The sequence below is a fragment of the Mustela nivalis genome (genome assembly GCF_964662115.1).
Source record: "Mustela nivalis genome assembly, chromosome: 19".
Taxonomy (NCBI): domain Eukaryota; kingdom Metazoa; phylum Chordata; class Mammalia; order Carnivora; family Mustelidae; genus Mustela; species Mustela nivalis.
Genome location: NC_139038.1, coordinates 39,736,774 through 39,761,207, shown reverse-complemented (window position 1 = coordinate 39,761,207; position 24,434 = coordinate 39,736,774). Strand labels below are relative to the sequence as shown.

At 44.8% G+C, this 24,434-nt stretch overlaps 1 long non-coding RNA gene across 1 annotated transcript in view; it reads left to right on the top strand.

The window, feature by feature from the left end:
* The window catches only part of LOC309854032, a 40,966-nt gene extending 17,530 nt beyond the window's left edge, over positions 1-23,436 (top strand). Inside the window, exons 2-4 of the long non-coding RNA XR_014306075.1 lie at positions 6,946-7,009; positions 12,707-12,838; positions 23,412-23,436. This is a non-coding gene — a long non-coding RNA (uncharacterized lncRNA). The remainder of the gene's footprint in view (positions 1-6,945; positions 7,010-12,706; positions 12,839-23,411) is intronic.
* The last annotated feature ends 998 nt before the right edge of the window (positions 23,437-24,434 follow it).

The window sequence follows — 24,434 nt, the reverse complement described above, 5'->3', positions numbered from 1 at the left end:
GTTGTTTACCAAATGCTGCTATACTAAGTTTAATCCCTTTAAGTATAATTTGTGCAATGGCACTTGGGTACCAGGGCAAGACCTTCCCTGGAGAGTGGGTCAAACTAACCCATGATATGGGGCCAGATTGCCAAAAAACTGCAGTGGGGGCTCGTTTTTCGGCAAGGACACAAAATAGCAAAGGTTTGGAGTAGTCATTTCTGTCTATCTGAGCAGCTTCTAGCCTTTTCTGGATCAGATTGATGGCTGCTTTTGCCCCCTCAGTCAACTGATGAGGAGAGGTGAGGTTAGGGTCTCCTTTAAGTGTCTCAAATAAGGGTGACAATTGATATCTCTTAACAATTTTTGAAAATCATTTAACGTATTTAGGTGATCCATCCGCAGGGTTATCTTTAAAGGTCTGACTTTAGTATTCTCTAACCTAGTTCCCAAATATTCTTTAATGGGCGTCATTTGGACCTCTTCTGGTGCTATGTGTAATCCGAATTTCTCAAAATGTTTGTAAAGAAAGGAAAGGGCCTTCTCAATATATTGTTCTTTTTTATGGCACAGCAAAAGATCATCCATATAATGATACCCAATGAGCGGGGGAAATTGTGTTCTAACCTCCTTCAGGGCTTGTTCCACATATAATGGGCACATTGTAGGGCTGTTGGCCATGCCCTGAGGCAATACCACCCACTCATACTATTGATCCAGACAAGAATGATTAATGGTAGGTACTGTGAAAGCGAAACATTGGGTGTCCTCGGGGTGCAATGGGATGGAAAAGAAACAGTCTTTAATATCGATTACCACAGAGGGCCAACCAGAGGGCAGGGCTGAGACTAAAGGCAGCCCCCAGCTGTACTGCTCCCATGGCCACCATCTTTTCATTAACAGCTCGTAAGGCATGTAACAATCGCCATTTCCCCAACTTCTTCTTATTCACAAAAATAGGCGTATTCCATGGTGATGTGGAGGGCCGAATATGACCAGCGGCAAGTTGCTCTTTTACTAACGTGTGGGCAGCTTCACATTTTTCTTAGGCAGGGGCCACTGAGGAACCCACATGGGTTTACTGTTTTTCCATTGAATTTTTAGAGGTTCAGTGGCCCCTAAGAAAAACCCAGCCCTGGCCCACCTATTCTTTGAGAGAAGTAATTAGTCAAGGGAATAGGTTCAGGGGTGCCCTGCAGCTGTTTTCCTAGGCCTCCCGTTCCGGGATAACCAGACTTAGTCATTAAGGCTTCAGCTTCCTCACTAGAGAATAATTCTGGAGTCAACTTCAGGTTCATTTGGCCAAGACATCCCGTCCCCACAATGAAATGGGAATCTTAAGGACATATGGCTGCACAAGTCCATGGTGGCCTTCATCATCCTTCCATGGCAGTGTAGCTGCACTGCACATGGGGCTATGAGCAATCCCTAATCCTCGAAGTGTTTGATCAGCCTTTTGCACAGGCCAATCCTTAGACCAATCAGCTTCATTGATGATACTGCGATCTGCTCCAGTGTTCAATAAGCCCATGAATTTCTTGTCTCTTATCCAAAAAGAGTAAAAGGGTCTATTTTCCATGCCTAGCGTGATGCATGCTAGAGGAGCTTTAGATGAACCGAACCCCTTTTGTCCCCACGTAACCTCATGGCTTCCAAAAAGCTTGTGACAACTAGGCAATACCAGGATTTGAGCTATCTTATCACCTGGACTAATAGCTGTAATTCCACGTGGGGAGGATACCAGGATTTTCACCGTTCCTTTATAATCAGCATCTATAACTCCGGGGTGAACAATGAGTCCTGATAACGCCATGGAGCTCCGTCCTAGCAAGAGGCCCACGGTGTCCTCAGGTAATGGACCCTTAAAATCTGATTCGACTACCTGGGTCCCCATCTCTGGAGTCAGTATGAGTCTGGTGGTGGCACGGATGTCCGATCCTGCACTCCCTGTTGTGGCTCGCCTTGGATCGTCGGCGGATAATGCGAGCGAGCCACCTGTTGGAGCACCCCATACATTTGAGGGCCCTGGGGTGTGGGGCCCCCCTTCCCATTTTTTGACCCTCTTGGAGGCAGAGAGTTTCCTTGTATATCCCTTATTGAGCGACATTCATATGCCCAGTGGGCACCCTTCCCACATCTTGGGCAGATACCTGGTTTTTTAGGCTCTTGATAGGACAACTTTCTCTCGGGGCACTCACGCTTAAGGTGTCCTGGCTCCTTGCAGTAATAGAAAACTCCATTTGTACCCCTATGTTTATATTGTTGAGCTCCCTGTAATCCTTGTAAACCTTGAGTCATAGCTGCAGCCATAACCTGCCCTTGAATAACACTGTCGTTGATATCCCTGCAAACTTTAATATATGTACTCAAGTCTTTGCTTTTCCAAGGTCTGATGGCTTCTTTACACCATTTATTAGCTTGCTCATAAGCCAGCCATTTTATCAATGGCATGGCTGCCTCTACCTCCCCAAATATTCGACCAGCTGTTTACATCAGCCTCGCTACCAAATCAGCATATGCTTCATTTGGTCCTTGTATTACCTTAGACAGCTGACCCTGTAAATCCCCACTGCCTTGAATTGTCTTCCATGCTTTAGTGGCCGCTGTGGCTATTTACAGATACACCGCAGGGTTGTATTGTATTTGGGCCTGCTTTCCCATGTATGGTCCTATTCCCATTAACATTTCTAGGTCCCACTGAGGATTTCCAGCCGCTGCATTACGGCGGGCAGTGTCCTCTGAGTATTCTTGCCAGGCTGTTTTCCATACTAGATATTGCCCTCCCGACAAGGTTGCGCGGGCTAGGTTACCCCAGTCTTCAAGGACTAAGTTCATTCCTGCTATGGTCTCCAACAAAGATACCGTAAAGGCTACCTGAGGGCCATACTGCATGACTGCTTCCTTTAACTGCTTAACTAGTTTAAAATCAAGAGGCTGATGAGACCGCTGGTTGTTTTGGTCCTCTAAAACTGGAAAGGCAGAGGCCAGGTCATGATCTCTCCAGCTCAAAACCCTGCCACTACCACTTGTGGTGCAGCAGCTACAAACTCCTTGGCACGCCATAGGATTATACGGCAGAAGGGCACTAGGTGTCGCTGGAGTCGACAGTTTCAACTGTTCAAAGTTGGAATGCATTTTACGGTCTAACTCCTCCCCTGACATTTCTTCTTCCTCTTCACTAGAACTACCCCCCTCTGAGGCACGAGAAGACCGCTCCTCTTTCACTTCCTCCAATGCCAATGCTCCCTCTTGTAGAGATGATTCACATTTGGGTTTAGGCCCCATCAGACATCCCCGTACTAAGGTCCACATTGCCAGGGACCCGGGTGGCAAAGGCGTTTTATTGTCCTGTTTCTTCAAATCCTCCCCTAAGTGGTCCTATTGAGGTATGCTTAGCAAGCCTTCATCTAGGAACCATGGAGCCGCCTTTTCCACTGTATTCAAAAAGGCCCGAGCAGTTTTTGCTTTTAGTGAAGTTCCATTGGCTTTCAGCAGGTCTTTTAAAGACTTTCCAACTGCACTTTAGATACTTCAGATCCCATTACGAACACACAGACAACAGACGTGGACGTTAAAGACAGTAACTAACACATTAACTTTTTACACGCATATACTTCAGTCGACCTTTACTTCCCGCTTTACCGCAGAATTCCCACTTTTGAACGTGGCTTTACTCCCTGCTTTACCGCGGAATTCCCACTTTTGAACGTGGCTAATGTCCCCGCTTACCTGCGGACCTTTACTCCCCGCTTTCCTGCGGATTACCTTGCAAGATTCCTTTATTTAGTTCCCGGGTGCCGGCGCCATTTATCGCCCTCGACCCCCAAGGATGACAAGAAGCCCCAGTTCAGATGTATCTTCTCTCTCTTTATTTCCGCAAGTCTACACACTTATATACGCTTACCTGACCAATCAGCGAGCAGGGTACAGGAGGGAGCGAATCAGGCTGCACACCTAAACGAACAACTTTGCTAGCAACCAATGCTGTTTACCTCCTCTTTGGGCATTCCGCTTTAGTCTCATGAGGCAATCCTAACCTGGCAACTAGCCAGGCGCCATCTTTTAATGGCGGAGGCCGCCCTGGTCGGGGTCTGCCTCCAACGCCTAAATAACGTGTGCTGCAGTCCTTTGGCTCTCACTTTCTCTTTGGCACTTTCAGGAGGGCCTTTTTGTGGGTGGCCTCTTCGCCCCCATGGTTACCTCCTTCCTTTTTAGGTAAGGATGATTTTGTTTTCGTTTTGGGGTTTTTTGGTTGTTTTAAAGGTTTATTTATCCTTTTAAGGATATTTGTTTATTTGAGAGTCTCCATCGGGGGCATGGGGAGGGTAGAGGGAGAGAGTAAGAATGTCAAGTACACTCTGCACTGAGCCAGGAGCCAGACTGAAGGCTCCATCCCAGGACCCTGAGATCATGAAGTGAGCCAGAGTCGGGAGTGGGATGCTTAACCCTCTGAGCCCTGAAAATGGGCTGAGAATATGTAGTAGAACACTGCTGACTGTACTGTTTGTCACTTGACTCATTCAGAAAATTACATAATTCCTCAAAATCACATGCCATGCCATCATTAAAATCAGTAGTCCCAGGCAGGAGAGAGATTGTGAATGACTGCCCCCCACACAGGGCACTGGTGTCTGGAAAGGGTCTGATGGAGCACGTGTAATTAAGCCTTTGGTCTCTGTGTTGTCACATGTGGATTTAGCTTTCCAGGGTATGCATTGCTGTCTTTATTTTGTCAGCACAGTTCTCTCCTGCCTCAGGAGCCTGGGAAGGGGCTTCGGGCTGGGGTATGGGCAAGAGGCCAGGACTTTAGGAGAGGCTGCTCCAAAGCTCCTGGTGGCAGAAGAGCAGAAGGGAGCAGGGGAACTGGGGCCAAAAGAAAGAGGCCCGCTGGCTCCCAGGGCACTCCAAGCCTGGAGGCATAGCAAGCAGCACTGGCAGTTGCAAGCCTCAGTGTGGGGAACTGCCTCCCTGGGAACGGCTTCTGGACTGGGTCCCCACTACAGCCCCTTAAGGCAGACTTGCAGGGCCTGGAGCCCATCGCCACTTGCCGGAATCACACGCTCCACCTCGCTGGGCCACTAGGTCACCAAGAAGCCCGCACGCCCCCAAGGAGCACACACTCCCTGACATGCACTCAGTGGAGGCAGCGCAGGTGGGAGCTGGTCTCAGGAGACTGGCAGCTGTGGAGGCTCAAGGGACGGCAGCAGAGGCGGTAGCGGCGGTGAAGGGTGCTCAAGGCCCAGTGGCCTAGGTAGGGCTGAGGTCCTGGGCTGTGAAGGGAGAGGGGCGGACCACGAGGACTCCACCTATGGCGTTACTCCTCCAAGCAGCGCTGGTTTCGGCTTTTGGAGGGTGGGCGGGGGTACAGCCCATCCTTGACCATGGGCCACAAGAAGAGCTCGACTAGGTACCTGCATGGAGCGGAGGGGGTGGAATGGGAGGAAGGGCTGGGGGCAGGCAGGGACTGGAACAGGCTGGATGCTGGGGCCACCCGGGGTGGGGGGAGGCAGGCATTGCTAAGATGGAGTTCCCGGGGCTGGAGGATATCCTGGTGCTGGGGATGTATCTCTCCCACTAGGGATCGGGATTGGGGCTCTTCCCACTGCTGCAGCCCTGGGGGCTCCTTCTCAGGGGCCCTCCGTGACTGGGTGTCTCAGTCAGTTAAGCATCTGCCTTTAACTGGCATCCTGATCTCAGGGTCCTGAGACTGAGTCCTGCTCAGAGAGGAGGCTGCCTCTCCCTCTCCCTCTGTGTCTGCCCACGACTTGTGCTCACTGTCTCTCAAATAATAAAATCTTTTGAAGAAAGTAAATATAAAAATTTATTTAGCATAATGTTGAGAAAAACAAGTTCAATCTTTAAGAAAAAATGATGATAGTGATAGCTATAAGTATCAGTTTAAACTAGATTTGTATGACGAATCTTGATGAATCTTTGCATCCATGCCCTGAGGAATGAAGCCATGCTGTCCCCACATCACAGAGAAGGACACAGAGGTTTGGAGAGGTGAAGTAATTATCCAGGCAAAGAGTAGAAATTGGAAGAATGGAAACTGGTCCTGTTCTCTTCCAGAAGCTCAACTGGCAACTTGTTTTTTCCATTTCCTTAATAAACATATACTTTTTAGACTACGAACCAGTGCTACATTCTGTCCCTCCAGGATTCTCCCCAGGCCCCATCAGAGAGGGCTCTGGGGCCAGATTCTCCGTCCCCGTTCCAGGGGCCCCGGGTGACTCCTTCTGTCTGTTCAGAAACAAGGACACAGAGCTCTGGGGAGAGACCCTTCCTTGGCCACGGGTGTCCACATCTGCTTGGCTTTCCCATGGCCTGCTGGAAGGTGAAGTCAGGGTCAGAGGTTGAGAGGTGGCTGGGGAAGGAGGAGGAGACCAAGGGCATCCCAGCCTGGTGATTCCCCTTACCTGTCAGACCATTCTTCCCAGGTCCATCCAGCATCCCATTGATCTGCTGCTACTTCTGCTGCTGGTGCTGCTGGTGCTGCTGGTGCTTCCAGATCCCTGCCAGCACCAGCAGGAGAGTAGGAGGGATCTGCCCTGTGGGGACCCAGGAATCTTGTAAGATGCCTCCAGCCCTTTCCACGGGTGCCCAATCCCCCATTCCTTTCAGGGTACCCCGAAGCTCAGTTGCCCAGTCCTGTATAATCCCTCACTTGATCACCTTTCCCATGGTCCAGGAATCTCTCAGTCTTGCCAGGGGCCCAGAGCTCTCCCCACAGTTCATGGGGTCCTCCTGCCATCTGGTGCCAGAATGCTGATGTGGGCAAAGGGCAGGGCATAGCACAGGCCTGAAACAGGAGGGACCTGTGGTTGTCACCTGGGCTGCCATTAACAGGGGTGAGACATGAGGCACTGGATCTCCAAAGATCTCCAAAGACACTGAGCCCATGGAGGTGATGACGTCAATGTCTGCGTGTTCTCAACATGTGACTTCTTCTTGTCCTCCACACAGTTATGGACATGGGCATGGACACTCCCGGTTCGGTGAAGGAAATGAGCACCAGGCCAAACAGCAGGTAAGCAGGACAGCTGGATCTCAGACTCTAGGCTCCTGGCTTGTCTCCCGGGGACACAAAGGGTTTCATAGATGGGAGACTGACACTGGCTTTGGGGACACCTCCTCAACTCCATGACTGATCTCACCTATTTGAGGCCCCCAAACTCTGTTCCCTGCTTCTTTCCCTGCTCCCGATTCCAGTTCTAATCAAGGTGACTCTGGCCATCTTCCATGGAAGTCCCTGGCCCCCCTTACAGGTTGGGCCTCTCTCCTGTTCCCTTTTGGGCTGGTCTGACTCCACCCCTTCCATAGCTCTCCTTCTACAACCAGAGCAGCCCAACTCTGGGGTTCTTGAGGTGGACAGTGGTATCTAAGCAGAATTGAATACTTTGTTTTGTTATCCTTGTTTTGTTGTTGGCTTGTTTTTTATGCTTTCTGTATGCGTATGTTTAAGATGTTGTTGTAACTGAGGGTGGCAGGAGTGGAAGTGGGTGCGAAGGATGGGGTGGCTGGGGAATGGGCATTGGAGAGGGTATGTGCTTTGGTGAGTGCTTGAACTGCGTGCGACTGATGAATCACAGACTACCCCTGAAACAAAAACTACATTATACGTTAATTAGAAAAAACAACCTGTTGTTCTATTTAAGCAGTACTAGAGTGGTTCCTGTTTACAAGAAATTTACACAATAATAAAGTGGTGGTTTGTAGAGCACTGACAATCAGCTGTCTTGGGCCAGAAGGAGTTGAGGAAACATTTGAGAGTCCCAGGGAGACACAGTTTAGGAAGTTCATCTCAGGACAGGCCCCAGGAGAGAGGATAACAAGGGGTTTGTCTAGTCTCCTGGGTCCCTGGCCCTGCCCACCTGCTTGGCTCTCCCCACCCAGCACAGATGGAGTTGCCAGCTCTCTGGGTGTTGTCCTGGATCCGCCAGGGTAGAATCTGGTGAAAGTCTTCTCTTAAAATGCTCTCATTCCTGGAGGTCCCAGAAGATGACATGAGACTCTGATTGGACTGTTTCCCTGTAAAGTTTCCTCATGGAAAGCCGAAGCTAGTGCGTAGGAGGGTCACAAAGAGAAGTGACAGATCTACTCTGTCGGAGGTGTTCCAATGTCTCAGCCAATTGGGGATGATTTTGAGACCATGAAGTCTTCTCAGACTAATACCGGAGGATATTCCAGCCCAGAAGACATTTGATTTTATTGTATCATTCTCGTATCATTCAGTTCCAGTGTTGCTCTTTTCCTTTTCTATTTCTTTTTTATTTAATATTTTATTTACTTATTTGACACAGAGAGAGAGAGAGATCACAAGTTGGCAGAGAGGCAGGTAGAGAGGCAGGCAGAGAGTGAGGGGCAAGCAGGCTCCCTGCTGAGCACAGAGCCCGATGTGGGGCTTGATCATAGGACCTGATCATGACCTGAGCCACCAGGAGCCCCTCTTTTTTCTATTTCTTTACTCCTGTTCCCATGATAGAGGTACTTCTCCATTTCTAAACATATGGGAATTTCTAGTTCACTTTTTATCAGTGATTTCTAGCACATTATATTACCACAAGATGCTCTGTAGTTGCCTGAATTAATGCATCTGAGACAAAATTGAAATTTCCCTTATGGTTAAAGTAAATTGGGCGCATTTTTGTAATGGTCTCCTATGTGCCTAAAATCAGTGGATGTGGATGTGGACAGATGTATGGAGACAGCTATGGGATTCAGATGGTTTGCCATAAAGATTTACATCTTGTGAATGTTCTGTCTGCGTTGAGTTGCTGAGAGAGGGCTCGAACCTCCTACTCTGGTTGTGTACTTGCTTGTTGTTGCAGTTTGGTTCTCCTTTGCTTTCTACATTGTTCAGCCAGTGGCTCTCAGACGGGAGTTTGGAAAGGAAGGAGAGAGCGCCCAGAAGAGGGAACAGGGACCTGGGTTGGAGGAAGTAAACAAGAAGGATGGCTAAAGATCCAGAGAGGATCTGTCGTTGGGATGGCACGTGTTGGGGTATCAGGTGGGAAGGGGCTTTGTACCAATGAGGTCACCTGTGGCATCCATGTTGAGCTACTAGGGGCAAAGGCAGGGGATTGGCGGAGAGATTAGAATGTTTCTCGGTTGCTAAGGAAACGTTCAATCCCGGGAAGGCTTGGTGGAGGATGGATTCTCCACACTAACTGCTCCTGAGAGTTCACTTTACCTGCTAATGTGTCCTGCTGACCTTGTCCTTTACTAACCTGCTGACCTCCTGACCTTTCTGAACCGTGCTACTTCCCCTTGAGTACTTAATCTGACCCTGATACCGCCTGACACTGACCCTGACCCCTTCTCCTGACCAACACCTTCCCCATCCTACCCTCTTATTTCTTCCCTATTCCCCTCCCTAATTACCACCGTGCCCCTCCCCACCCCTTCCGAACACCCCCACCCCACTCTCCCCTGCCCCCCAACCATCTCCACTTCCTCCCTGGGCCCACAGTGCCCCTTAAAAGGACCAGGACATGATGGTGCAAAGGCTACTCTTCTGGCTTGTCTTGCTCCAGTGTCCCAGTTCCCCAAACCCAAATGTGAGTAAATGTGACACTTCACTCGTGTCTTCCTTCTCCTCCTCCTCCTCCTCCTCCTCCTCCTTCTTCTTCTTCTTCTTCTTCTGCTTTTTCTTTTTCTTCATCTTCTGATATGATTTACTTGAGGAATAGAGAAAAGGGGCTCATGTGTAGGGGGCAGAGAGGGTGGGAAAGAGAAAATCCCAAACCAGCTGTGCAGGGAGCACAGAGCCCAAAGTGGGCCTCAACCTCAGGACCATGAGATCATGACTTGATCCAAACCAAGACTTGGTCATTTATCTGACTGAGCTACTTGGGTGCCCATAAGCTGCTAGTGGTGTCTTCCTTCCGACTGGGTTCTTTAATCACAGCTTTTTCATGGGGTTCTTGATGGTAACTTCAGAAGAACGAGAGTTCTTCCTGACGACTGGGCACCACAGGGCAGGTTTCAGGGTCAGCCTGAAGGGGTTGAGGCCACAGCTATTTCCCTCATGTTTTGGGTCCTGTCTGTGCTGCTTGGTCCAAGAAGCACAGCTTTGGTAGGATGGAAACCTGAAGGCACCAGGTTTCTAGTGTCAGGAGGAAGGATTTGTGAAGATAGGAAGAGCCATTGAGCTCTTTGTCCTAAATCGGGGGCTTGTGTGATATGTACATTATATCTCTTTAAAATTGTCTTCAAAAATGTCAGGAACTCTAATTTAGTAGGAGCTAGGGGTGTTAGATTGTCCCCTGGAATCCTGGTGAAGATCCTACTGCAAGCCTGGTAAATTCAGGGTCCAGCTTCTGTTTAGTTTGTTTTTGTGTCAGCGCATTGTTTATATTTGTCAAGTTTGACAGCCCTGGGTATCTTAAGCATTGGTGTTGGGACTAGAGTGTTAAGAAGTGAAATGTCCTTTTTGCTCTGCTTCTTGGTTGGTTGACTTTTAGCAACTTCTGAATCAGCCCTTTCCTTCTGGTCTTGGAGGCTGTCCCCAGGGACCGTGTGTCCCACCAGGTGCATGGAGACCTGAGAATCCCAGAAGACACTAATAGACCGCAACCTGCTGGGATATATGTCACAGGAAAATCACTAGGAGTGATGTGATCAGGAAGTGAATGAGTTGTTGTCCTTTCTTTGACCAAGTACGTGCAGTGTGTTGATTTTCCCAAAATAAGAAAGTTCTGGATGTCCTTAGGATTGTCCAAATATAAAGAAATACGTGGTTCCCAGCATGAATATTTTACTCTGTCATGAAAAAGTAAACCCTGTACCCCCAGGAGAAAGAGAGAGAGTCAGCCAACAGTTAGGGAACACCCCTGGAAATAAGTAGACTACTTTAGATCCGCTTGCACCAGATTAGGAAAGAGGGATCCGGAAGTGTCAGTAGCCAAGAAGGATGCTTGTATTGAGGCAGACCCATCGCACATGAAGACCTCTAGTCAAAGTAGACCCCATTCTGTTTCATTTGAGTCTTCAGAAGAGGGAATTTCTTGGTCGTCTGGATTGGAATCATTCCCCTCTACCTGGGCTGCATCTCATGGATCAGTTCACCTTTCTCACCCTTCCTCATCTCTGAACTCTTGCCTAAATGAACTGGTGTTGCATTTTCCACCTCCACCTGCTCATGGCCACTGTCGGAGAACCTAGAGTTTTTGGCCCCACTGGCTGTCCTCTAGTTAAGACTCAGCTACTGGTATCAGCATCCAGACAGCTGCCAGATGTACTGTGTGCCCACAGCTGGGCGTGTTTTACATTCCTGACAAGGCAGCCTCTGTCTTTTGTGCATTTGATCCCCATGACCAACCATTGTGCTGACAGCTACTGCTCTCTTCCAGACAGTGGCTATTAAAGGCAGTGTACGTTTCCCACCAGCACACATTTTCCTGACCTCAGCTGTGAGGGCTGAAGAGGAAAATGTTTTAGATTTCAGGAGCTCCTTTCTAGAGAGGTTTGTTTGCACAAAATTCAAGCTTGGTGTGAATTAGTATGAATTGCATTGTTAGTGTCTTTTCTCCAGAAATACTTCTAAATGTAGTTTTTGTAAAATGATGTGTTCCTAGCCTTGGTGTTCGTATCCAGGAATTTTGTATTCTTAGAATTCACAGGCACCTGGGTGGTTCATGCAGTTAAGTGTCTGCCTTGGGCTTGGGTCATGATCCCAGAGTGCTGGGATTGAGCCCTGGTTGGGCTCCCTGCTCAGCTGGCACTCAGCTACTCAGTCTCCCTCTGCCCTTCCCCCTCTCTCTTTCAAATAAATAAATACATTCGTTAATATTTTCCCTCTTTAGAAAGTTAAATTTTAAGTTGCTCTTGTATGATTTATTTACAGTACCAAGAAATAGGAACATGAATTGCTTCCATTGGCTTTTTGGAGATACTAACCCTCACAGATATGCTTAGAACATACATGATCACCTGATTATGTACTTCAGAAATCTGACATCTGGGTTTGTGATTCAGAATCAGAGTGAGCACTGAAAGAAAACATCAATGTTTTCAGAAACTAATCAGTAACTCTGATTTATTTTTATTGGGCAATAATCACATGTCATATTAATGAGCAGCCTCCTGTCTCTCTCACTTATGTCCTGATCTATAAACATGTGTCCATATAATGTGCTCATTTGTACCTCTAGTACAAATTCTATTCATGCTTTCTCTCATTCGTCCATAAATTTTGGGTGTAGTTTAGGAAATGGTCCAAAGGAGTTTTTCCAGGTCCTTCATGGATGTACAATAGAAGTCACTGACTCCTTACCTATTCTAAGTTTACATTGACTTACCTTGTTTATTTTATGTTGGCTTATAAATTCTCAAGTTCTGTTAGCTATAGAAAAAACAGTTGCAATGTGCTTGTAGATAAAATAAAATTTCAAGATTTGTCTATTAGATTTTGCCTGCAGCTTTAGTGTGTCATAATGTATATATGATCATAACATCTTTTCAAAGAATACTTTTTGCTGATATTAGACACAGGGAAGCAACAAGGAAGCCATCATCATGGTAAGTTGGGAAACACACTCATCACTGCCAAAAGTTTGCCCCAGCTCCTTGGAAATGCCTCTGTGCTCCTTCTCCTCCAGGAGGAGCTAGTTGAGAGGTATGCTTACCTCCTGGAGGCTGATTGAGGGTTTGTAAAGTTGATCTTTTGTGACAGATACACAGTAAAAGTCTTTGAGATTCCTCATTGTCTCAAATGGTATTTCAGCTTGTCCTTTCCTTGCCTGATCATTTCTGTCTTGGCCCTCATGGGATTGAAGTTCTGTGGAAGCTTCTCATTTTAACTGCCTTCTTGGGAACTTGTGCCTTTCTCATTTACCTCTGGAGAACCATCCTCGCTGTAAGTATATTAATGTACCTTCTGTACTTTCATTCATAAATAAGCAAAAAATGTTATAGTCCCTGGACATTTTTATGTCCATTCAGTACTACAAATTTCCCTCTAATATGTCAATTTTGATTATCACCTAGATTGATGTAGTTTTAAATTTCTATTGAAGTGCCTTCTTGATCCATATGTTCTTTTTTTTAAGTTCAAGCATAATTGGCAAACAGTGTAATGTGACTTTCAGGTGTACAACATGACTCCGCAATTCTATACATTTCTCAGTGCTCAGCAGAAGAAGTGCACTCTTCTTTCCCTTCACCTCCTTCACCCATCCCTCCACCCACCTGCCCTTCCACCCATGTCTTCTTTAGAAGTGGGCTGTTGAATCTCTCTCTCTCTGGTCATTTCCCCAGCTATCTTTCTGTTCTCGATCTCTAGTTTGAGTCAACTGGGGTCTGAGAGCATAGTTCCGGTGATTTCGATTCCTTTGGTGGTTCACATGTGTTGTATGGCCCCGAATATGGGCTCTCTTAGTGACTGTTTCATGTCAGCCCGAGCAGAATGTCTATACCTCATTGTTGAATGAAGTATTCTGCCAATGTGTAGTGGATGGGGTGGATGGGTGATGCTGGTCAGTTCACCTGTGTTCTCATGGAACTTCTGCATCTCTGGGTCTGTCAATGAGGGAGAAGAGGATTTTGAATTCTCCAGCTGTAGGAATAGATTCATCTGTTCCCACCAGCAGTATTTTCAGTTTCTGCTTCATGTACTCTGACACTCTGTTGTTGATGCATGCGCATTAGAAATTGTTGTGTCTTTTTGGAGCATTGACCCCTTCATCATTGAAATAATGCCCGCCATTATTCCGGACGGGTTTCCTTACTCTGTAGTGTGTGTTGAAGGACCATTTCACTGGCCACAGGTTTCTAGCTCAATGTTCCTTTAAACAATATAAACACTTCATCCTTCTTGATGGCATGGATTCTGAAAAGAAGTGTGATGTCGTTCTTATCCTTTTTCTCTGGAGTAAGGTGTTTCTGCTCCCCTCTCCAATTCCCACACCCACTCCCAATCCCTGCTCCAGATTTCCAGAACAATTTCTTTGTCTTTAATGATCTGTAGCTGAATATTCTAGATTAGGAAACATTGGTGTTTTTGGTTCATTGTTTGTGTGTGTGTTTTGGTATTTATCCTTCTTTCAATGTTTTGATTTTCCTGGATCTTGATTAGTTTACTCCATTAATTTCAGTCAATCCTCTGTCATTATTGCTTCAAATAGCTCTCCATCCACTCTCCTATAGGAATAGGTATTCCTGTTATGTGTGTGTTACACATTTTGTAATGACCTATCAGTCTTGGGTTTTCTGTGTTGTCTGTGTAATTTTTGTCTTTGTGTTTCTCTTTTGGAAGGTTCTTTCCTGTCAATGATTCTTTCCTCTGGTTTATTTTGAGTGTCTTCATGAAGCCACCGCAAGCACTCTTGATTTTTATAATGGTGTTGTTGTCTTTCTAGACAACATGTTACAATCTTAGAGTTTCCTATCTCTGCCCACATTTACCATCTCTTCTTCCTCTTGTGCACTTTTCCCGTAGACCCAGTATCATACATCAAAGAGACTTGAAAGTCCAGCCTGCTCTCCCCATCACTTCTGCCACAGGAAGTGTGATTCTCGTGCTTGCTGTCATGGTTTTTACCTGCAGCATGCCTTGTAGGGTTGTGTTGAAAGCTAGATACTGTGTCCTGCTGAATGAAGGGAGGTAAGTGGGAGTTAGGGTGAGGTTTTCTGCTTCTCTGGCTCGGGGTTAGACTGAGGTCCTCGCCGGTGAGACAGGGAGGAGATGGCACTGGAGTTGAGGATTTCCCTCACCTCTGTGGCTGAGTCTTTGGGAAACCCCCAGTTAGACTCTGGAGACATAGTTTCATTTGAGGGCAGACCTTTGTAAGAAGAAAGAAGTCTTTTGAGTTTCTTTCTCCTTGGGACTATTCCCCCTCTCCCTCACAATGGAGAAAACTTCCCTTCAAAGAGAAAAGAAAAATATTATATATTTGGTGTAGCCATCGACCTTTCCACTTCCCCTGCCCATGTGGCTGGTGACATCAGCCAGGGGAGCTCAGAGGTTCCTAATCAACATGTGAAATTAAAGGAATAACCATGGCTTTTTGATTTCCCTCCCCTGATGCACTCTCCCCAACAACATACTATGACTGGTTTATTGATAGCATGGTGATATTCCAATATCCTGGCAAGATTTGGGGGTTGGGCCCAGCCTCTCATCATCCTGTAAAACTTTTAAAACAGGAAATATGTTAATGGTGTCAAAATGAGGTCTTGCCTAGATGTTATTGAGCTATAATAACATGAGGGTGATTCAAATCTGAATTGCCTCACTCCCCTTTTTGGAACCATCAGCTGTCATTTCTGTCATGGCTTATGCTTCATCTCATAATGGGCCACTCTTTATCTCAACCGATGGCTTTTACTTCTTTTTGATGACACTGCATTTAAACAGTCTGGGAAACTTCATAGCACCTCATATGCCATAACTGTGTGTGAATTCAGCAAACAGCCAACTCTTTGTAAGGTTTCAACATAGCTTTGTAGAGAAGGAAAGACGTGGCATATCCTTGACACTGCCTGCCTTCTTTCCTCCTTCCTTCCATTTTCTTTCTTTCAGGATTTTAAAATAGTCCCAGGTTCTGTACTTCAGAACTGCAGATACTGGGTTGCAAAAATGTGAGGGAAATATACTAAGTGAAATAAGTCCAGTGGAGAAAGTCAATTATCCTTTGGTCACTTATTTGTGGAACATAAGGAATGGCATAGGGAATATTTGGAGAAGGAAGGGAAAAATGAATTGGGGGGGGGAAGAGTCAGGGGGGGAGATGAACCATGAGAGACTGTGGACTCTGGGAAGCAAACTGAGTGTTTTAGAGGAGAGGGGTATGAGGAGCCTGGTGATGGGTAATAAGGAGGGTACCGATTTCATGGAGCTCTGGATGATATACGCAAACAGTGTATCCTGGAACATTACATCAAAAACTAATGACAGAAGGGACAAGATGACGTGGGGAAGTAGGAAGAGGCGCCTTTTCAACCTGTACTCTAAAGCGAGCTGATTACCTACCAAAGAACTCTGATCACCCATGAAATCAGCCTGAGATCAGAATTTTACACATCTGGATCTCTACAGGGGCAGAAGTCGCCAATGGGCAGGTAAAGCAGAGTGGGAAAGGCGGGATGATATTGCAAGATAAACAAAAGGGGGAGGGAGCCACCAGAGCTGACCAGTTGGAAAGTAATACCCAAATACAAGCGAGCTTGCCCAGTGTCTGGGGACCAGCATTAACTTGGAGACTGGTGAAAGCACTCCAAAAGCGCAAAGGAACATGGGGGGTAAATTGTGGGAATCTGGGAAGCTAGGGACAGGGGCTTAAGTCCCCGGTCCCAGGACAGCCTTCCCTGCCTCTGAGCTAGAGAGAGTGTGACAAAGAAACCAGATCTTGGTCCCAGAGCCGCCAGCAAACCCGCGATTGCGTGGGTTCTGGCTCCTGTGAGGGGATGGGAGCCACACAGGACGGCAGAACTTGTGAGCCCTGCTACAGAGCCTCTAATGTGCGCCTCCCTCATCCTCCCCTGAGAGAGGTACAAAGGCCCAGCCAGCGCTCTTTGATATGCGCCATTGTTTCAGAGCCTAACAAACGCACCCCAAACTGCCAGGAGAGAGGTGCTCAAAGGCTCAGCCTGGTGCTTTCGGAACTGCACCTGTTCTCAGAGCCTGAGACGTGCAAGCGACCCACAGACTCCCCCGAAAGAGGTGCATGGAAGCCGGGTGCTCTTAGACCCAGAAAGACTAAGCACTCCCAGCCTGGGCCAGCGGGAAAATCTCAGTGTGCGATCGCTGCTTAGAACCTCTCTGGCGGTCTGGAGATCCCAGACAGCCTCCGCTGCCTTGCTTTTGGGTACAAGCAGAAGATCCTGTGTCCCCAGGGACCGTGACTCAGAACCTACTCTGCCAGCAGCCAAGGGGAAATTTATATGGGCTCTGCAACACCCACAGAAGAACAGACTGAGGCTTCTCTCTGAGAGGGAGGTCAGGGTACAGTTTGCTTTCCTCTAAACCTAGGAAAACCATCAAAAGAGGTCAAGGCGAGGGGGCGGGGGAAGGTGAACAAACATAAAAACCTCCAGAGAACAAAAGCCTGAAAAAACCGGTTTCCTCATAGCCCACCCCCTATAAGGGGACTGGAGGACTTAACTCAGGGAACATTACTGACTGAAAACCAACGTGGCAGGCACATCCCCAAGAAAACCAATCAAAAGAAAAAAAAACAAAAAAAAGACTACGAGAGAACCACCACCACTACTTCATAGGACAACTTTTATTTTTAATTTGTTCCCACTATTCTGGCTCATTTTTTGTAAATAGATAATTGTTTAACCTATCTACCATCACAGAGAGCTGTCCAGCACATCAAATTCCATAATAAATTTCCAACCTAAACTTTTTGTTGCATACACCTGTGTTTCTCTTTTGCACTTCTATTTTTTGAATTTTTAAAAAATTTAGTTTAGTTTAGTTTATTCCTTTTTTATTTTTATTTTCTAATATTCATATAGAGTTAAACTTCAAAGTAATCCCCATTCCCCAATCAATACTACCCCTATAGGTAAACCAATTTTTAATCCCCCTTTATCCTAGGAAAGTTGAGTCCTTTAACAAACATATCAATTACATCCAGCAAGGATCAAAACAACCTTCCTTGCCCACACTGAGAATTTATAACCACTCTCCCATCTTTTTCTTCCACCAGTGTTTCTGTGTTTTTGTGTTTGTCCTGATAGTATATAAATCTTACACTTGGGGTTCTTTTCAACAAGGTTATTCCTGTATTTGCATATATTTATATATTTTCTCTTGTTATATACTTTTATCAGTCTTTTTGTTTGTCTTTTGTTTGTATACCTCATAAATCTTACCTTGGGGCGCATTTGGGCTGAACCTTCTCTTTCATCTTCCCTTTCTTTCCTGTCTCTCTCTATCTATTATTTTTTTCTTTTTCTTGTCTTTTTTCTCTCATTTTGGTGGGGAATCCTGATTGCTCAGAAGTGTTCCAGAGTGCACCCTGACTGCACCACGGTCGATACATCCAACTACATCTGTTCAGTCATCTCTCACCAAAATTACTAGGAGGAGGAATCCCAACAGAAGAAAAATACAGAGGATGGACCTTCCACAACAGAGCTAAGGGCTATCAATATAGACAATATGTCGAAAAGAGAATTCAGGCTAACATTTATCCAGGCAATAGCTAGGTTGGAGAAAGCCATGGATGACCAAGTGCAATTGATTAGGGCCGTGCTGAAAGCGACCAGACAGGATGTTCACAATGTTAGGGCAGAGTTAAAAGTTACCAGGGCTGATGTTCACAATGCTCGCAATGAGTTCCAATCTAATCTAAATTCTCTCAAACCTAGGGTAACTGAGACAGAAGATAGAATTAGTGATCTGGAGGACAAACAGATAGAGAGAAAGTTCAAGACGAAGCCTGGAACAAACAGATTAGAAACCACAAAAACAGAATCAGGGAAATAAATGATGCCATGAAACGTTCCAACGTCAGAATTATTGGAATCCCTGAAGGGGAGGAGAATGAAAGAAGTCTAGAAGATATAGTGGAACAAGTCCTTCATGAAAATTTCCCAATCTAGTGAAGAACCAGCATTCATGTACTAGAGACCAAATGTTCTCCACCCAAGATTATAGATTCCAGAAAAACATCAAGACACCTGATAGTCAAATTGAGGAATCATAATTGTAGGTATAATCTCTTGAAAGCCGCTAGCACTAAGAGGCTCCTTACTTACAGAGGAAAGCCCATGAGAATAGTATTGGACCTCTCCACAGAGACCTGGCAAGCCATAAAGGGCTGGCAAGATATTCAGGGCACTAAATGAGAATAATAGGCAGCCAAAAATACTTTATCCAGCAAGACTGACATTCAAAATGGATGGAGAGATAAAGAGTTTCCAGGATCGGCAAGGCTTAAAAGACTACACAACCACCAAGCCGATACTGCAGGAAATATTAAGGGGGGAGTTCTATAAAAGAGGAAAAATCCTAAGAATAGTATTGAACAGAAATATAGAGACAATCTACAGGAAGAAAGACTTAAAAGGTAGCACGATGTCAATAAAAACATATCTATCAATATCACTCTCAATGAAAATGGCCTAAATGCTCCCATAAAATGGCAAAGGGTTGCAGATTAAATGAAACGATAGGACCCATCCATATGTTGTCTACAAGAGACCCATTTTGAACCTAAAGATATACCCAGACTGAAAGTGAAGGGATGGAGAAGCATCTTTCATGCCAATGGGCCTCAAAAGAAGGATGGGTAGCAATTCTCATATCAGATAAATGAGATTTTAAACTAAAGACTGTAGTCAGAGATACATAAGGACACTACATAATCCTTAAAGGAACTAACCACCAAGACGATCTAACAATTGTAAATATCTATGCCCCCAATATGGGAGCAGCCAATTACACAGGAAAACTGTTAATCAAAGAGTCATACTGATATGAATACATTAATAGTAGGAGATCTTAACACGCCTCTCTCAGAAATAGATAATCGAAACAGAAAATCAATAAAGAAACAAGAGCATTGAATGACACATTGGACCAGATGGACCTCATAGATATATACACAACATTCCACCCTAAAACAACAGAATACTCATTCTCCTCAAGTGCACATGGAACCTTCTCAAGAATAAACCACATACTGGGTCACAAATCAGGACTCAACTGATACCAAAAGACTGAGATGATTCCCTGCATATTCTCAGGTCACAATGCTTTGAAACTGGAGCTCAATCACAAGGAAAAGTTCCGAAGGAACTCAGATAACTGGAAGCTAAAGACCACCTTGCTTAAGAATGCTTGGATCAACCAGGAGATCAAAGAAAAACTGAAACAATTCATGGAAACGAATGAGAATGAAGACACTTTGGTCCAAAACCTATGGGATACAGCAAAGGTGGTCCTAAGGGGGAAATACATATCCACCCAAGTCTCCATCAAAAAAATTGAAAACTTCAGAACACAGCAGCTGGCTCTACACCTTAAAGAACTGAAGAATCAACAACAAATCAAACCAACTCCACACATAAGAATGCAAATCATCAAGATTAGAGCTGAGATCAATGAGGTAGAAACCAGAGATACAGTAGAACGTATCAATGAAACTAGAACCTGGTTTTTGGAAGAATCAATAAGATCGATAAACCATTGGTCACACTAATCCAAAAGAAAAGAGAGAAAGCCGAAATTCATAAAATTATGAATGAAAAGGGAGAGATCACAATAAACACCAAGGCAGTAGAACCAATCATCAGAAGTTATTATCAACAGTTTATATGCCAATAAGCTTAGCAACCTAGATGAAATGGATGCATTCCTGGAAAACTATAAACTCCCAAAATGGAACCAGGAAGAATTCAACAACTGGAATAGGCCGATGTCTAGTAATGAGATTGGAGCAGTGATCAAAAATCTCCCCAAAACAAGAGTCCAGGTCCTGACGGATTCCCAGGGGAATTCTACCAAACTTTCAAAGAAGAAATAACACCTATTCTCCTGAAACTGTTTCAAACAATTGAAGCAGAAGGAAAACTCCCAGATTCTTTCTATGAAGCCAGCATTACCCTGATTCCCAAACCAGGCAAAGACGCTACCAAAAAGGAGAATTTCAGATCAATATCACTGATGAATCAATATCACTGTTGCTAAGATCTTCTCAACAAGATCTTAGCAAACAGGATCCAACAGCTTATTAAAAAGATTATCCACCATGACCAGGTGGGATTCATCCCTTGGCTACAAGGATGATTCAACATTTGCAAATCAATCAATGTGATAGAATAAATTAGTATGAGAAGAGAGAAGAACCACATGGTCCTCTCAATTGATGCAGAAAAAGCATTTGACAAAATCCAGCATCCGATGCATTAAAACGCTTCAAAGTATAGGGATACAAAGAACATTCCTGAACTCCATCAAATCTATCTATGAAAGACCCACAGCAAATATAATCCTCAATGGGAAAAAGCTTGCAGCCTTCCTGTTGAGATCAGGAACACGACAAGGATGTCCACTCTCGCCACTCTTGTTCAACATGGTATTAGAAGTCCTAGCAACAGCAATCAGACAACAAAGGGAAATAAAAGGTATCCAAATTGGTAATGAAGAAGTCAAACTCTCTCTCTTTGCAGATTACATGATTCTTTATATGGAAAACCCAAAAGACCCCACCCCCAAACTACTAGAACTCATACAGCCATTCAGTAATGTGGCAGGATACAAAGTCAATGTACAGAAATCAGAGGATTTCTTATACACTAACAATGAAAATACAGAAAGGGAAATTAGAGAACTGATTCTATCTACAATATCACGAAGAACCATAAGATACTGGGAATAAACCTAATCAAAGGAGTAAAGGATCTGTACTCGAGAACTACAGAACACTCAAGAAGGAAATTGAAGAAGACACAAAAAGATGGAAGACCATTCCATGCTCTTGGATCAGAAGAATAAACATTGTTAAAATGTCTATACTTTTAATGCCATTCCAATCAAAATTTCACCAGTATTCTTCAAATACCTGGAGCAAATAATCCAAAAATTTATATGGAATCAGAAGAGACCCCGAATCGCTAAGGAAATGTTGAAAAACAAAAATAAAATGTGGGGCATCACGTTACCTGATTTCAAGCTTTACTACAAAGCTGTGATCACCAAGACAGCATGGTACTGGCATACAAACAGACACATAGACCAGTGAAACAGAGTAGAGAGCCCAGATATTGACCCTCAACTCTATGGGCAAATAATCTTTGACAAAGCAGGAAAAAATATACGGTGGAAAAAAGACAGTCTCTTCAATAAATGGTGCTGGGAAAACTGGGCAGCTATATGTAGAAGAATGAAACTCGACCATTCTCTTATGCCATACACAAATATAAACTCAAAATGGATAAATGATGGCAACGTGAGACAGGAATCCATCCGAATCCTAGAAGAGAACATAGGCAGTAATCTCTTCGATATCAGCCACAGCAACTCCATTCAAGATATGTCCCCAAAGGCAAAGGAAACAAAAGCCAAAATAAACTTGGGACTTCAGCAAAATCAAAAGCTTCTGCACAGCAAAGGAAACAGTCAATAAAACATAGAGACAACACACGGAATGGAAGAGGATATTCGCAAATGACAGTACAGACAAAAGGTTGATATCCAGGATCTACAAAGAACACCTCAAACTCAACACACACAAAATAGATAATCATATCAAAAAATGGGCAGAAGGTATGAACATACACTTCTCCAATGAAGTCATACAAATGGCTATCAGACACATGAAAAATTGTTCATCATCACTAGCCCTCAGGGAGATTCAAATTAAAACCACATTGAGATATGGCCAAAATTAACCAAACGGGAAGCAATATGTGTTGGAGGGGATGTGGAGAAAGGGGAAACCTCTTCCATTGTTGGTGAGAATGCAAGTTGGTGCAGCCTCATTAGAGAACAGTGTGGACATTCCTTAAGAAATTAAAAATAGAGCTTCTCTATGAGCTGCCATTGCACTACTGGGTATTTACCCCAAAGATACAGATGTGATAAGAAGGGCCATCTGTACCCCAGTGTTTATAGCAGCAATGGCCACGGTTGCCAAACTGTGGAAAGAACCAAGATGCCCTTCAACGGACGAATGGATAAGGAAGATGTGGTCCATATACACTATGGAGTATTATGCCTCCATTAGAATGGACAAATACCCAGCTTTTTTAGCAACATGGATGGGACTGGAGGAGATTATGCTGAGTGAAATAAGGCAACAAACAGAGTCAGTTATCATATGGTTTCACTTATTGGTGGAGCATGGTGGACATGGGGAGTTAGGAGAAGGGAGTTGGGGGAAATTGGAAGGGGAGGTGAACTATGAGAGATTATGGCCTCTGAAAAACAATCTGAGGGGTTTTAAGTCTTGGGATTGGGAGGTTGGGGAAACCAGGTGGTGGGTATTAGAGAGGGCATGGATTGCATGGAGCACTGGGTGTGGTACAGAAACAAAGAATACTGTTAGGCTGAAAATAAATAAAATATAAATTAAAAAAAAACCAAGAAAACAAAAACTAATGACAGACTGTGTGGTGACTAACATAAAAAAAAGCTAGGGAAATCATGAATTAATGGATATATTTTCAATATCTGCATGATCCCTTGTCAAAATTGAATAGGTTGAACATTCATTGACTACTATGTGAATAGAATTTGGGGGCAAAAATAAGTTAAACACACTTGTGCTCTTTATCATAAATTGATTGTGAGCCATGATGACTTCATCAGAAATTCTAATTTTATCTTCCTTTTTAATCCTGTGAATTCATGCTGCTAAGCAAAGTGATTGTTGTCATATCTTCGGATTATAATTGTGGTACTATCTGTACTATAGATTATTACTCATAATATGTTTTGTCATCCAGCTTATCTTTGTTTCTTCCTCTCTTAGATAAAGCCTCGACAATACGAAGGTAAGATTTGGGGCTTCAGTTTTCTTTGCCAAAAATTCTCAGTACCCGTATTTGATGTGTGTTTAATTTGATGAGGGATAAATATGGTGACTTCTGATGTCTCACTGACTTAAGTCTTGAAAATGCTTCTCTTCCCCATGTGGAGTCTAAGTGACAGTGTGGAGGGAGTTGCCATCTCTAAGAGACCAGGAGAAGGAAATCTTCGTGGGACTAGGGAGAATACAAGGTGTAATTTTGCAGAGACATGTTTAGGAGGCAAGTGATGATGACAGCGTGAGGTCTGGAGTGAGTACTTCACCATGAGCCGGCTCTTGGTGAAATGTCAAGAGGAGAAAACTCTCTGAGTCTAGCAAACCGGATACACGTAAGGAAGAAGGCAGATATTGCCATGCAGAGCATGTGTTACAGGAGAGAAGTAAACTGTGGTTTTAAGTCTGAAGTGGAGGGGTCGTTGCCTACCAGGGGAGAATGAATGGAATAGAGCCTGTGCCAGCGGGGATAATGGATAGTGTGTGGGGATCATGGATTGTGGTGATTCCATGGTGCTGGCTGTTGACGGCCTGGGTGGCCACCTGGCACTTAGGAAACCATTGAATGTCGTTGTTCGTTGTTGTGAGTGTGGAAGTGGTACTGGTGAGAAGAGAGGTCTCAGAGCAGGAGAGTGCTCACAGTGCGTCAGGAGAAGAGAAGTTTGCACTTTGAGGCAAGATGAGAGAATTATTTTTTTAAGAGATTCTGTTTATTCACTTGATATATATAGAGAGAGAGCACAAGGAGGCAGAGTGGGAGTCAGACAGAGAGGGAGAAGCAGGTCCTTGCTGAGCAGAGAGTTGGATGTGGGATGTGATCCCAGGACCCAGGATCCTGATTCCAGCAGAAGGCAGACCCTTAACCAACTGAGCCACCGAGGTGCCCCATGATGAGAAAATTAAGTGGCTCTTAGAGGAGTCTGTGTTCTAGACCTTACAAGTGTTATGCAGCTGCCATCAGTCTCTTCACCA